The following is an 11,894-nucleotide window of genomic DNA, read 5'->3' on the forward strand; positions in this document are numbered from 1 at the left end:
CTCCCATCTTCCCATCGGAGAAGGCAAAGGCAACCCACTCCAGTACTCTTGCCTGGAGAATCCCATGGACAGAGGAGCCTGGTGGGCTGCCATCTATGGAGTCGCACAGAGTCGGACACGACTGAAGCAACTTAGCAGCAGCAGCAGCATCTTCCCATCAAATGAAGTAGAGGTATAGTCACTATGGAGAACAGCATGGAGGCTCCTTAAAAACTAAAACGAGAATGGCCATATGATACAGTAATCCCATCCCTGGGCATATATCTGGGGAGGATGAAAACTCTAGTTAAAAAAGATACATGTACCTCAATTCTCAAAGCAGCGCTGTTTATAATAGCCAAGACATGGAAGCAAATGATGTATCCACTGACAGATGAGTGGACAAAGAAGATGTAGCTTATGCATACAATGGAATACTGCTCAGCCATCAAAAGAAAGCAATGATGCCGTTAGTAGTAACATGGATGGACCTAAGTGAAGTAAGCCAGACAAAGGCAGATATCATGATACAGACTACATGTGTAATCCAAAAAACAGCACAGATGAATTTATTTGCAAAACAGAAATAGACTCACAGAAATAGAAAACAAACTTACGGTTACCAAAGGGGAAGGGGTGGAAGGGATAAATTACGAGTTGGATTAACAGATACACACTAATACATATATATAATAGATAAATATCAAGGACCTACTGTATAGTACAGGGAACTATATTCACTATCTTGCAATAACCTATAATCGCAAAGAATCTGAAAAAGAATATATATAAATATACATACATTAATATAATAATTTAAAATGCACTGTCCAAAACCGCAATTAGGTTGCACCGACCTAATAATATTAATAATTGGGCTTCCCTGATAGCTCAGTTGGTAAAGAATCCACCTGAAGTGCAGGAGATCCTGGTTCGATTCCTGGGTTGGGAAGATCTGCTGGAGAAGGGATAGGCTGCCCACTGCAGTTTTCTTGGGCTTGCCTTGTGGCTCAGCTGGTGAAGAATCTGCCCTCCATGCAGGAGGCCTGGGTTCCATCCCTGGGTTGGGTAGATCCCTTGGAGAAGGGAAAGGCTGCCCACTCCAGGATTCTGGAGAACCACAGGGTCAGATGTGACTGAGGGACTTCCACTTCACTTCAACCTAATAATATATGTCAAAATTTTAAATGTGTGTGTGTATGCGTCTTACTTTGCTATATACTTAAAACTAACATAACATTGTAAGTCAGCTATACTTCAATTAAAAAGAAGGGGAATGGAGCAGAGGCCCTTGCTGGCAGAGCGAGTTATCAGGACCAGTGGGAAGAGTTCCCGGTACATGGCGGGAGTTGCTTGACTCTTGTTAAATTCATAGTCTAATTTTCATGAGGGTTGTGCTGATTTTTCTGGCCTGGCATACTCAGGCCAGAGCTTGATTCTGTGGCTGGGTTAGTTAATTTAGTCGTTTAGTTAACCTTAGCCATGTTGGAGCAGTGCAATTGGCTATTTAAAGACAGCCAGCAGCCTCACCAGTCTGAATTATAACTGCACCAGCGGACACACGGTGCTAGATTACGCACCATAAATGTTCAAAATGTCGAGAAAAAAATGTGAGATGAGCCGGGTCAGAGGCTCGCAGCATACAGCTGCCAGCTTGCCGCGCAGCTTCAGAACTCGGGCCTGTGTCCAGCACTGCATTCCCGACACTGCTTGACTCAGGATGTCAGCGTCTGAGCCTCAACAGGCAGCTTCTCCATGGGGCCCTGAGCCTCTTCCTCCCTTTTGCCTTGCCTACACTAGCCTGCAGTTCAGAACCGGGGAATGTCAAAGTATCTGAGCCTGTGCTTGGGCGCTCAGTCATGTCCGACTCTTTGCGACCCCGTGGACTGTAACCCTCCACGCTCCTCTGTCCATGGGATTTTCTAGGCAAGAGTACTGGAGTGGGTTGCCATTTCCTACTCAAGGGTATTTTCCTGAGCCGGTGATGTCTTGCCTCTCCTGTATTGGCAGGCGGATTCTTTACCACTATTGTCACTTTAAGAAGCCGATCGGAGCCTGTGGAAGGTGACTCCTTTTGGGAATGACACCACAATTTTCTCCTCTCCCAGTTTGGCATTGTCAAAGTCACCTTATGACAGGCTCATAACTCTTTACCTCTACAGGCTCCGGCATCACAACCTACAAACTTAGTGAAACTCCACCTTGGAGAAACACATCCCATGACTTTGCCAGCCCCCCTTTTGAGCCTTCTCTTTCAGAAAGCCACCACCTTTTCTCCTTCTCTTTGCTTCTCAGTTGAGGGTGTTTTGATACCCCCCACAGCTGAAGTTGCTGTCTATAAAGTCACAGATGGCATGCTCATTGCCACGAGGTTTGGGCCTGCACCTTACCTGATCGTTGCAGAATTCCATTTTGACGTTCTTGTCCCCGAATTCCCCTCCTCTGTTGGCTTCCATGACATGACTCCAGTTTGGTTCTTTTAATACTGGCTGCTCCTTCCCAGCTCCTCTGTCCCTCACATGCCAGGCTTTTCTGCTTTGATGTTTGTGTCCCACCCATCACACTTCCCATGAGCGATTTTACTCTGCTCCTGTGGCTTCAGCTGTCACTTACAAGTTGATAGTTCCCAAATGGACACCACCTCAAAATTTATCTACTTGCTGCTGGACACTGCCACAAGAGTATCCACACACACCTGAGGTGCGAGTCCAAAGCAAATGGGAGCCCTTCTCTTGGATCCTCACTGGATTTTTCACCACAGTTACTCCTATCAGTGACCACTTGATTGCCTAACTCACAGCGTCTGATTCATTCCTGTCCCTTTGGACTGTTGCAAGAATATCCTCATTCTTATTTCTGCTTCCAGTCTTGCTGTCCTGTGATTCCTTTTCTACTCCAGGCATAGATTTGACCTTGAGCCTCCCATTTGGCTATTCCTAGCATCTACAAGGGGCTTCCCTGATAGATCAAGTGGTAATGAGTTCGCCTGCCATGCAGGAGACCTGAGTTCGATCCCTGGGCTGGGAAGATCCCCTGGAGAAGGGAATAGCTACCCACTCCAGTTTTCTTGCCTGGAGAATTCCATGGACAGAGGAACCTGGTAGGTTGTAGACCATGAGGTCCCAAAGAGTCAGACACGACTGAGCGACTCACACACACACATACACGCACACGCACATGCACACGCACGCGCCATCTGCATGATGTGGTCCTAGAGCTGTTACATGGCTTCCGGGCCCTTTGTAGTCCACCTGTGGCTGGCCCTCCCATCGTCTATTCTAACCTCATCTGCATCCCCCATCCTGCTCCGGTCGCCAGACTCATTTTCTGTTCCTCAGACCAACCATATTTCGCCCATATTGATGTCTATCGACTTCCTGTGCCCTTTCTAGGTTTACCTCCTCTGAAATCTTTCCCTGGCTCCCTTGTCTCTTTGTCTGCATGTCCAGAGCTCTTTGCAATGTCCCCGTTGGGCACTTAGGGTGTCTTAGACCTGGGAAAAAAGAAGGGGCGTCTCTCTCTTTCCTCGTGTCTGTAGCTCTTCACGGGAAAGAATTGAGCCTTCATCTCCTGAGCTGCCAGCACAACACCTCGCCTGAGTAAGTGCCCCGTGAAAGGATGGTATGCTGGGGGCCACCGAGAAGAACAGAAAATGAATTTGGAAGCTTAGAGGTGAGCTGGGCTTCAGCAACGAGACCAGGAAGAGTTGAGCCAGCAGCCTCTTCTTCCTACAGTGCAGCTAATTGAAGTTTTAGCATCTCAAGCAACAGCATACACAGAGCAACTCTCCCTGCAGAGCCTTTAAACTCTGGGGCCTAAGAGAATGTAACCTGTTTTTTTTTTTTTTTTGTATTTAAGAAAGCAGGGCAATATAATATAGATTAAGAGAGACTCAGAGGGAGAAACCAAGGCAGGGTACTGTCCTCTGTAAGTTCCATGGCCTGATGGAGACAAGCTCTCTATTTCGACCTCAGTACTTTATTACCTAGTCATACTTTCTCCACTTTTCCCCAGGCAGGACTATTGACACAGGAAACTGCATTTGTATATATCAATGCAGAAACCGTGAACAAACTCTGTGTTCCTGTGCAAATATGCAGACAGGGGCTGGCAGGTATTCGGCTCTGAAATATTTAACGGATGGAGGTCTAGACAAGGAGCTGGCTGCTGCGCCCTCCTCCGGGCAGCACATGCCTGGACCCACCTGCTTTCATCTGTCTGCCTGCTGTGCTCTGAGCATTCCTGTGGTCCCTGTCCTTGGCTTCCCGGAAGTTAGCATGTTCTTTAGCAAGTACATGTCGGATCCAGGCACTCTCTCACTTAACGATGTGAGGGGGTAGCTTATATGCCAGTCATCAGTGAACGAGGGTAATCCAGTCAACATCATCAGGTGCCTAGGCACATGCCAGGCTCTGAAACACAGGAGGCAGGACTACAGGTGTCCATGAGGCAACGTGGAGCAGCTCAGTGATTATAAGTGAGACCTGTATTTGATGCTAAGATTTAAGTACAAAAAGGCCTTTCTCTGTGTTGTATTATATAGTGAAATACAGGAAACAAGCAAATGTCCTATAATCAGAGAAAGCTAGATAGCATGGTACGACAGACTCTGTGTGTGTGTGTGCACGCATGCATGGATACTCAGTCATATCTGATTCTTTGTGACCCCACAGACTGTATGTAGCCCGCCAGGCACCGAAGTCCGTCAATTTTCCAGGCAAGTATACTGGAGTGGGTTGCTATTTCCTCCTTCAGGGGATCTTCTGGACCCAGGGATAGAACCCTGATTTCTTGCATTTTCTGCATTGGTAGGTGGATTCTTTACCATTGTACTGCCTGAGAAGCTCATATGACAGGCTATGGGCTGCTATTTTAACAGTATTGGGATTTCTTGTGATCTGCTAAATATTTTAAAATCAAGATGTTAAACCGTAGAGTATATGCTCCACTATTTGTAAGTACACTTATACAAACAGAAAAACAATGAGCCAATACCCCTGGAAGGAAATACACGAGTGGATTGTGGGGTTGAAGTGATATTTATTTGTTTGTTCTCTTTATTTTTTCACATTTCCCAAGTTTTCTATAATAAGCAGACATTGCACTTATAATCAGAAAAAAAATATTAAAAAAAAACCTCTGCATGCCTAGGTGGAAAAGAGTGTCCATGGAGGTCTTTAGGGTCCCCTGGGTTCAGCTCTGCTGTCAGAGAAACTTGGCTCTAAGAATTCCTATAAGAGAGCTACCTAAAAGCAAAATTAAAGGGAAACAGGATGAACATGTTTCCAAGCTTCTGATACATCTTGCAAAACCACTTTGAGCGGGGTTGTGCTGATTGACTTCCTCTTCCAACATGCCATGTGAGAGGAGCAGACACCTAAGTCCTAAGGGGACAGGCATTCTGGTGACATTTAGTGGCAGAGCCACTCTCCTCCCACAGAACATCTGCTGATCTAGTCGCCAAAGCTCCTGCTTATGTCCCGTCTCATCTCCAAACACCCAGGCCTGGTTAAGAGTTCAGAAGTGCATGGATTTTGACAGATGACCCCAAGTGCTATCTCCCAGGCAAATGAGTCCTCTTGTTGCCTATGGACCTTTCTCTGTCTTGGTCGGGAGCCTTGGAGTCTGTCTGAATGAGCTGTTATCTCCAAAGCACTGACATGACGTTTGCTGGAGGCTGGCTCTGTCAAACTTAGTGTTACCAAAGGAGAAAGCAGAAGGCGGTTGGGGAGGAGGTAACAAATTGAGAATTTGGGATTAACAGGTACACAGTAGTATATATAAAATAAATAAACAACAAGGACCTATTGTATAGCACAGGAAACTATATTCAATATCTTGTAATAACCTATAAAAGAAAATAATCTGAAAAGGATATGTATAACATATAAGCATATAATATATATATGGCTTAATCACTCTGCTATATACCTGAAACATTGTAAATCAACTGTATTTCAATAAAAAAAAACAAAGACACTCTTTCCAAAGAAGGTCACATTTGCAGGTTAGGATGTGAGCTCATCTTTTGCAAGGGGAGGGCAAGGCATAATCCAACCTACTACAGAATTTTATGAATAATTATACCAGGACAAAAGACGTAACACCGGGACTGTTGCCAGCAAAGTAGGGCATATGGTCATCCAGGCTGAAAACCCTGGATTTAACCTTATATACAGGGACTGCTCTTTTCTTCCGTCACATGGGGCAGAAGCACCCTCCTTATACCATGCTTTGCTGTACTAGGCCAGAGTCTGGTACACCTGGCCTTCCCGTCCTGAGGACTCCTCTTATTGAGGTAGAAACTCAGTCATTGACTCTGCATGCTACTGAGAGGCAAGGAGGGAAAGAACTGTGGTCCCTTTTGTGCCTCTCACCAAAAGCTTCCCACGCTCTTACAACAAGCCCACCATGTGCTTCAGGAATCTGTGTGCTTCCTGACCTGTGCGAAAGGTGTTCCCTTGATTTTCCATAGAAAATGGATGTGGATGGATCCAGTCCTCCTGAGGTTTACTTCTCTTCCCAGAACTCAAGGGAGGGGTAGGAGTGGCGGAGGGCTGGGAAATAAGTCCATCTGAAGGTAGGACAGGGCGTACAGGTTTCAGAGGGAAAACAGAGGTTCTAAGGTTTTTTTAAAAATTAATTTATTTTTTAATTGAAGGATATGTGCTTTACAGAATTATGTTGTTTTCTGCCAAGCCTCAACAGGAATCAGTCATAGGAATACATATATCCCCTCCCTTTTGAACCTCCCTTCCATCTCCCGCCCCATCCCAGCCCTCTAGGTTGATACAGAGCCCCTGTTTGAGTTTCCTGACACATACAACAAATTCCCATTGGCTATCTATTTTGTATTACCAGAGAAAGGCTCTAGGGTTGGTCTTCCGTAGGAGACAAGGGAGGCCTGGGTGGACAGCTGGCCTAGGAGACCTGGGAGGAGGGGGACAGGGTAAAGGACTGGAGTAAAATCTGGGTATCTGGGGGTAGGGGCTGCGAAAGGGGGCCTAGTAAATTCCAGAGGCGCACTTTTCTCTGTCGCCTCGATGCTGGTTGTGTGGCCCCTTGCATGGCATTGCGGGACTTCTGGTACACTCTTACCTCTGCGGTATCCGGCTTTAAGAAAGACTCCTTCTTACAATGTTCTATGATTCTGTGAGGGTGAGAATAGAGGGATTCCTCTTCTCAGCCATATGGAGGGTCAGAAGACACATGCTGGACAGTCAGAGCATCTCATAGCATTCGGCATGCTTATTAGCTCAGGGGCGGGCATGTGACAGGCAGGGCCAACCAATGCCCACTTTTTCAGGACCTGAGGATGGACACTGGCGAAGGAGTACTTTCTCCGTCTGTGTACTCTGAGGGTTGGGTGGGAGGTGCCTTCTGCACATCCTCTTGCTGCGTCATGGAGAGAATGTGTCTGAAGCCAACGCCAAGTGGAGGCCTGTAGTGTCTAGAGGTGACTGGGGAAAGTCAAGGACCTTCTTTGAACTCCTGGGCCCAGCTGCACAAAGTCCTGGTTGTGGGCTTTCTAGGGAGGCAAGCCTCTAAGTTTGCTCTGAGTAGTGCGCCTTTTTAGAAGAATAAGATCACCACAAAATCTGTGGCAGAGCTCTCCTGGATAGGTAGGGTGGACTCCAGGTTGTTGGCTAAACCAGAGGCCTGTGGGTAAGAAGAGGGCACCAAGGAGTGCCACCGCTGGGTGGTGTGGTGGGGACAGAGAGCAGAGGTGGACTCTGAGGAACTGGAGGAGGAGAGGCTTGTTACATATGATTTCATTTCATGCTCACTCATCCATACTCCTATCCCAACAGAACAGCAAAGCTGCAGCAAGGGAAGGCTAAGGCCAGCCTGTAAGCAAGCAGCAGATTTGGGGTCCACACTCACCCCTCCTGAGTCCATTTCCTGATAATGAGGCAGTGATCGTTGAGCTCTCACTGTCTGCCCCTCTCCAGCTGCCCTCTGAATTATCCTGCTGCGCTGACCTCATTGCCACGAGAGCAGGGCTCCAGCCTCAGTGCCCACCTCAGCGCTAACGAGCACCCTAATTTGATTGGCTCCAAATGAATGTGACGCAAAATTAAAAGATGCCAGAAGACACTGCCATGAATCGAATGAGTTGGCTTCAATTTATTATGTTTTGAATTCAATTAGATTTTTCCTCCAATCCTCTCTGAATATTCATCCCGCTGATGGCTATAGAGTAATACCTGGAAGGGGCTATTATCACTGAATTCCAGCCTCAGCCATTCAGCTTGGGTTCAGGTGACAGGGCTGGACAGAAGACCTCAGCCTGGGCACGGGAAGGTCAAGAAAGTTCAAGACCAGCTGCCAAGCCTCCTGCCAGCGAGCCTGCATATTTCCTGTTGGGGAAGGGATTTAAAGCAATGTACCTGATTAAAATGGCTTTAAATTATTTTTAGTGCATAAACACTTCAAGAGGCTACATGGCAGGCAGTGGTGGAGTCGTGGACTTTGTCGTGTGACAGACAGCAAGGGACACGGTGACCTGAGGTCTGGGCTCAGCCTGGCCTCCAACCTCTCCTAGCCTTGATTTCCCCAGCTTCAAACCGTGAGAGTTGGACTCCAAAGAAAATTCAGACAGCCCTAGATTCTGTGCTACCCACTTGCCCACGCCTCCCCCTGGTCTTCCCTTCTGCTGTGATTGTCTGGCCAGTTTGCCCTGGGAACCTGACCTCTTCAGGCTGCCTCTCCAGGGTTTTCCTGATTCCATAGATTGGATTCAGCCAGTTGGAGGCTCTGCCTGGAGAGTCAAATGTTAAGAAGGGAGGGGTCAGGGTACCCTCTTTATACTCACAGACAACTTCATCCTGTCAAGATTCCACTCCTGTCGATAGCCCCTTCTTGATGTCTCCAGCTTTTTCTAATGGTGACACCATTTCTTCTTGGCCTGTTTAGCCCTGTGGGTGGTAACAGCATCTGAGAGTTACTGTCTTCCTTCTCCTCAACATCCCTTGTCTGTTCTCTGCACCCTGCTCACACTTCCGAGTGGAATATTGTCATTAAAGTCTCATTAATTGAACCATCTGGGATGAATTCCATTTCCTGCCATGACTCTGAATAATCCAGATGCTAATTCTGCTTTTTGATTGAGGCTCTCTACGGAGGGTCCCCAGGAAAAGGGACTGCAGCTGGGACAAAGTGGCTGCTGGGTTTGGAGACTGGCATAAAGCCAGGGAGGTCTGGGAGCTTCCAAGCAGAGCACGGGAGAGGGCGTCCCCAGAGGCGCTGTGGATCCTCAGGTGGAGAACCCTGAAGGGAGTGGGAGGCAGAGAATGCAGGGGACTCTGAAGTGGGAGCTGGGCAGCGGCTCTCTCAGTCTTCGGAGAGCAGATGATGCCACAGAGGGGCAAGGAAAGAGAAAAAGCCTTCCCACCCCTGCTTCATCCTTTACCCAGCTGGATGTGGAGAATGAGAAGGCTCTGACTGAAGGCAAAGCGCGTGTGTCCTCGGAGAGCCTTGAGAGGGAGGGAGCGCTACTTGGAGGGTTTGTTTGCTTTGGAATAGGGCTCCCAGGAGTCTAGTAAAAGGACTTGGAGTGAGCCATGGAGGAAGAGCCAGAAGGAGAGGAGTTCCAGAGCAGGATGGAGGGAGAAAGCGGGGGGTGGCGAGAGCCACGGGCTTGTTCCGGGATAGTGACTGGAGATTAAGAAGTGGGGTCAGCTAGGGTTGTTTATGACTCCCAATTTACATCTCCCAGCTTTGGTGTGAGTAAATGACCTGGAGCCTGGAGGAGAGTGGGGAACTCCTCTCTGAATGTCTGGTCTGTGACCCTATGTAGGTGAGCTGGGACTTGGAGAAGAGCTGGAGGTCAGCGTCACGCCAGGGTTGCAGAGTATCAGCAGCCTTAGGGCCACGGCCTGGCTGCTTCAGGGTCAGCTAGCAGAGCAGGCTGGGCTCTGCCTCAGCGGCTCCCGCATCCTGGTCCTGGTGCTGCCTGGGCTCGTAGGGGCTGGTCAGTGACTACCGACTTGGCTGGAGAAGGAGCAGCTACTAGCGAGGAACGGGGTCCCTGTCAGTTTAGGTGATTCAGATGGCCTGGAAAGTCCGGGACTCATAAAACAAAAGGAATTCTGATGACCTCAGGGGCCTTCTCAAACTTGGACTCCTGGGGGGCTTTAATCTCTAAGTCAATAGAAAATTCGGGTGTGAATAAGGCAGGCCTGGATTCTGGGCAGCCAGAAATGGATATCTATGCCAAGAGTCTAAGAATCATGTCAGGCCCTGAGAAAGCAAAGGTGAATGGGATGCTGGCTAGCTGCTCTCAGCAGCTTCCAGTCACCCATCAGGGCCAGAGTTGGCAGGAGCAGAGGGGTGAACATGCTGTGGTCGGTGTTCTGGACAGACACCAGACGCAGATGAGCCGTACGTCTGTGAAACAGATCAAGGGCAGAGGGGCAGGTCTTCTTGTGAAAACTAAGGCATCTCCTATGGAAAGAGGGCTGACAAGAGGTCCATCCATTCAGCCCTTCATCTATTTGTAATTGCTTTTTCTGTTGTTCAAGTTGATGAGTTTGTTTGTTTTTTAAACCTTGGGACATCTATCTTTTATTGAAACTTAGTAGGTCAAACTCTTAGAGGTTCAGCCTAGCAGATAAAAAAAACCAAGCAGTTTACTTCTTAAAAAGCGTAACTTAAATGCTAATAAAGATGATTTAAACCATCTTCTTCATCTGTATTTGACCCTAAAGTTTTGTCTCAAATGGAGTCACAATGCTAGGTATTGATCATCACTCCTTTTCAAAGCTTAGGGCATTCATACAAATGTTTACAGATTTTTCATGATCACCATATATCTTGTTATCAAGGTGATACATACAAATAGGAACAAGTCAAACAGAACAGAAGAGTTTATGATGAAAGAAGACAGTTGCCAGCCTCACTGTTCCCCAACTCTGGCCTCATTCTCTAGAAGCAAACTTCTTTTAAACATTTCCATTTTTAGTCCTTCTGGTATACCACCATAGCTCTAAATAGCATGCATATATACTCTTATTCCTTAATCCATTATTTGTAGAAAATTTATTGACCCCCTACAATGGAAAGTAGGGGGTGTAGCTCAGTGGTAGAGCGCGTGGTTAGCATGCATGAGGCCCCGGGTTCAATCCCCGGCACCTCCAGTTAGGACTTGGCTTCTTGTGTAGCAATTCTTCAGGGCTCAGACGGTAATGCGTCTGCATACAATGCAGAAGCCCTGGGTTCGATCCCTGGGTTGGGAAGGTCCTCTGGAGAAGGAAATGGCAATCCACGCCAGTACTCTTGCCTGGAAAATCCCATGGATGGAGGAGCATGGTAGGCTAAAGTCCATGGGGTCGCAAAGAGTCGGACACGACTGAGCAACTTCACTCACTCATTAAAATGGAAAAAAAAGAAATTGCTTCAGGAATATGCCTCTCCGTCCTCCCTCAATTTCCCCAAGTTGTATGGTTTCCCCCTAATGGGTTTTAGTTCTTCCGTTATTTAGCTGTACTGTGTAATTATACCTTGAACCTGCATTTCATCAGCCTCACTCAGGGTAATGGACTGTGGCAGCCAGTTTTGGTCTGTCCCCATGCTTCCCACCCCTCTTTCTTTGGGGAAGGAATCTTTCTCTCCTGAGGCTGTGCTGGGAAGTGCTTCTGGCTGGCCAATCAATGCGCTCCATCTCCTTGGCCACGGCAATGGCCTCAACACTGGGCATGTTCCCCAACCCAGGTCATTAAAGCGTCCTCCCCAGGCCTTTCACTTCTCTCTGTTTCTCTGGGATTGCCTCTAGCAGGGAAATGGAACATTTCCTCTTGTAATGTCCTTCTAGGCCACCATGTGGAGAGATCTTACTTGAGAAAAACAACCCGGAGGCTGACAGTGGTGACAGGGGGAACTAACGAGAGAGCCTGAGTTCTGATGATGGGAGAGAT

The 11,894-nt window shown here is 47.7% G+C and overlaps 1 non-coding gene across 1 annotated transcript; it reads left to right on the forward strand.

The window, feature by feature from the left end:
* Window positions 1-11,045: 11,045 nt before the first annotated feature.
* TRNAA-AGC (transfer RNA alanine (anticodon AGC)) lies at window positions 11,046-11,117 on the forward strand. Its single transcript has one exon. It is a non-coding gene; the product is annotated as a tRNA-Ala (tRNA).
* Window positions 11,118-11,894: the final 777 nt, after the last annotated feature.

The sequence above is a fragment of the Ovis canadensis genome, chromosome 25 (assembly GCF_042477335.2).
Source record: "Ovis canadensis isolate MfBH-ARS-UI-01 breed Bighorn chromosome 25, ARS-UI_OviCan_v2, whole genome shotgun sequence".
Classification (NCBI taxonomy): Eukaryota; Metazoa; Chordata; class Mammalia; order Artiodactyla; family Bovidae; genus Ovis; species Ovis canadensis.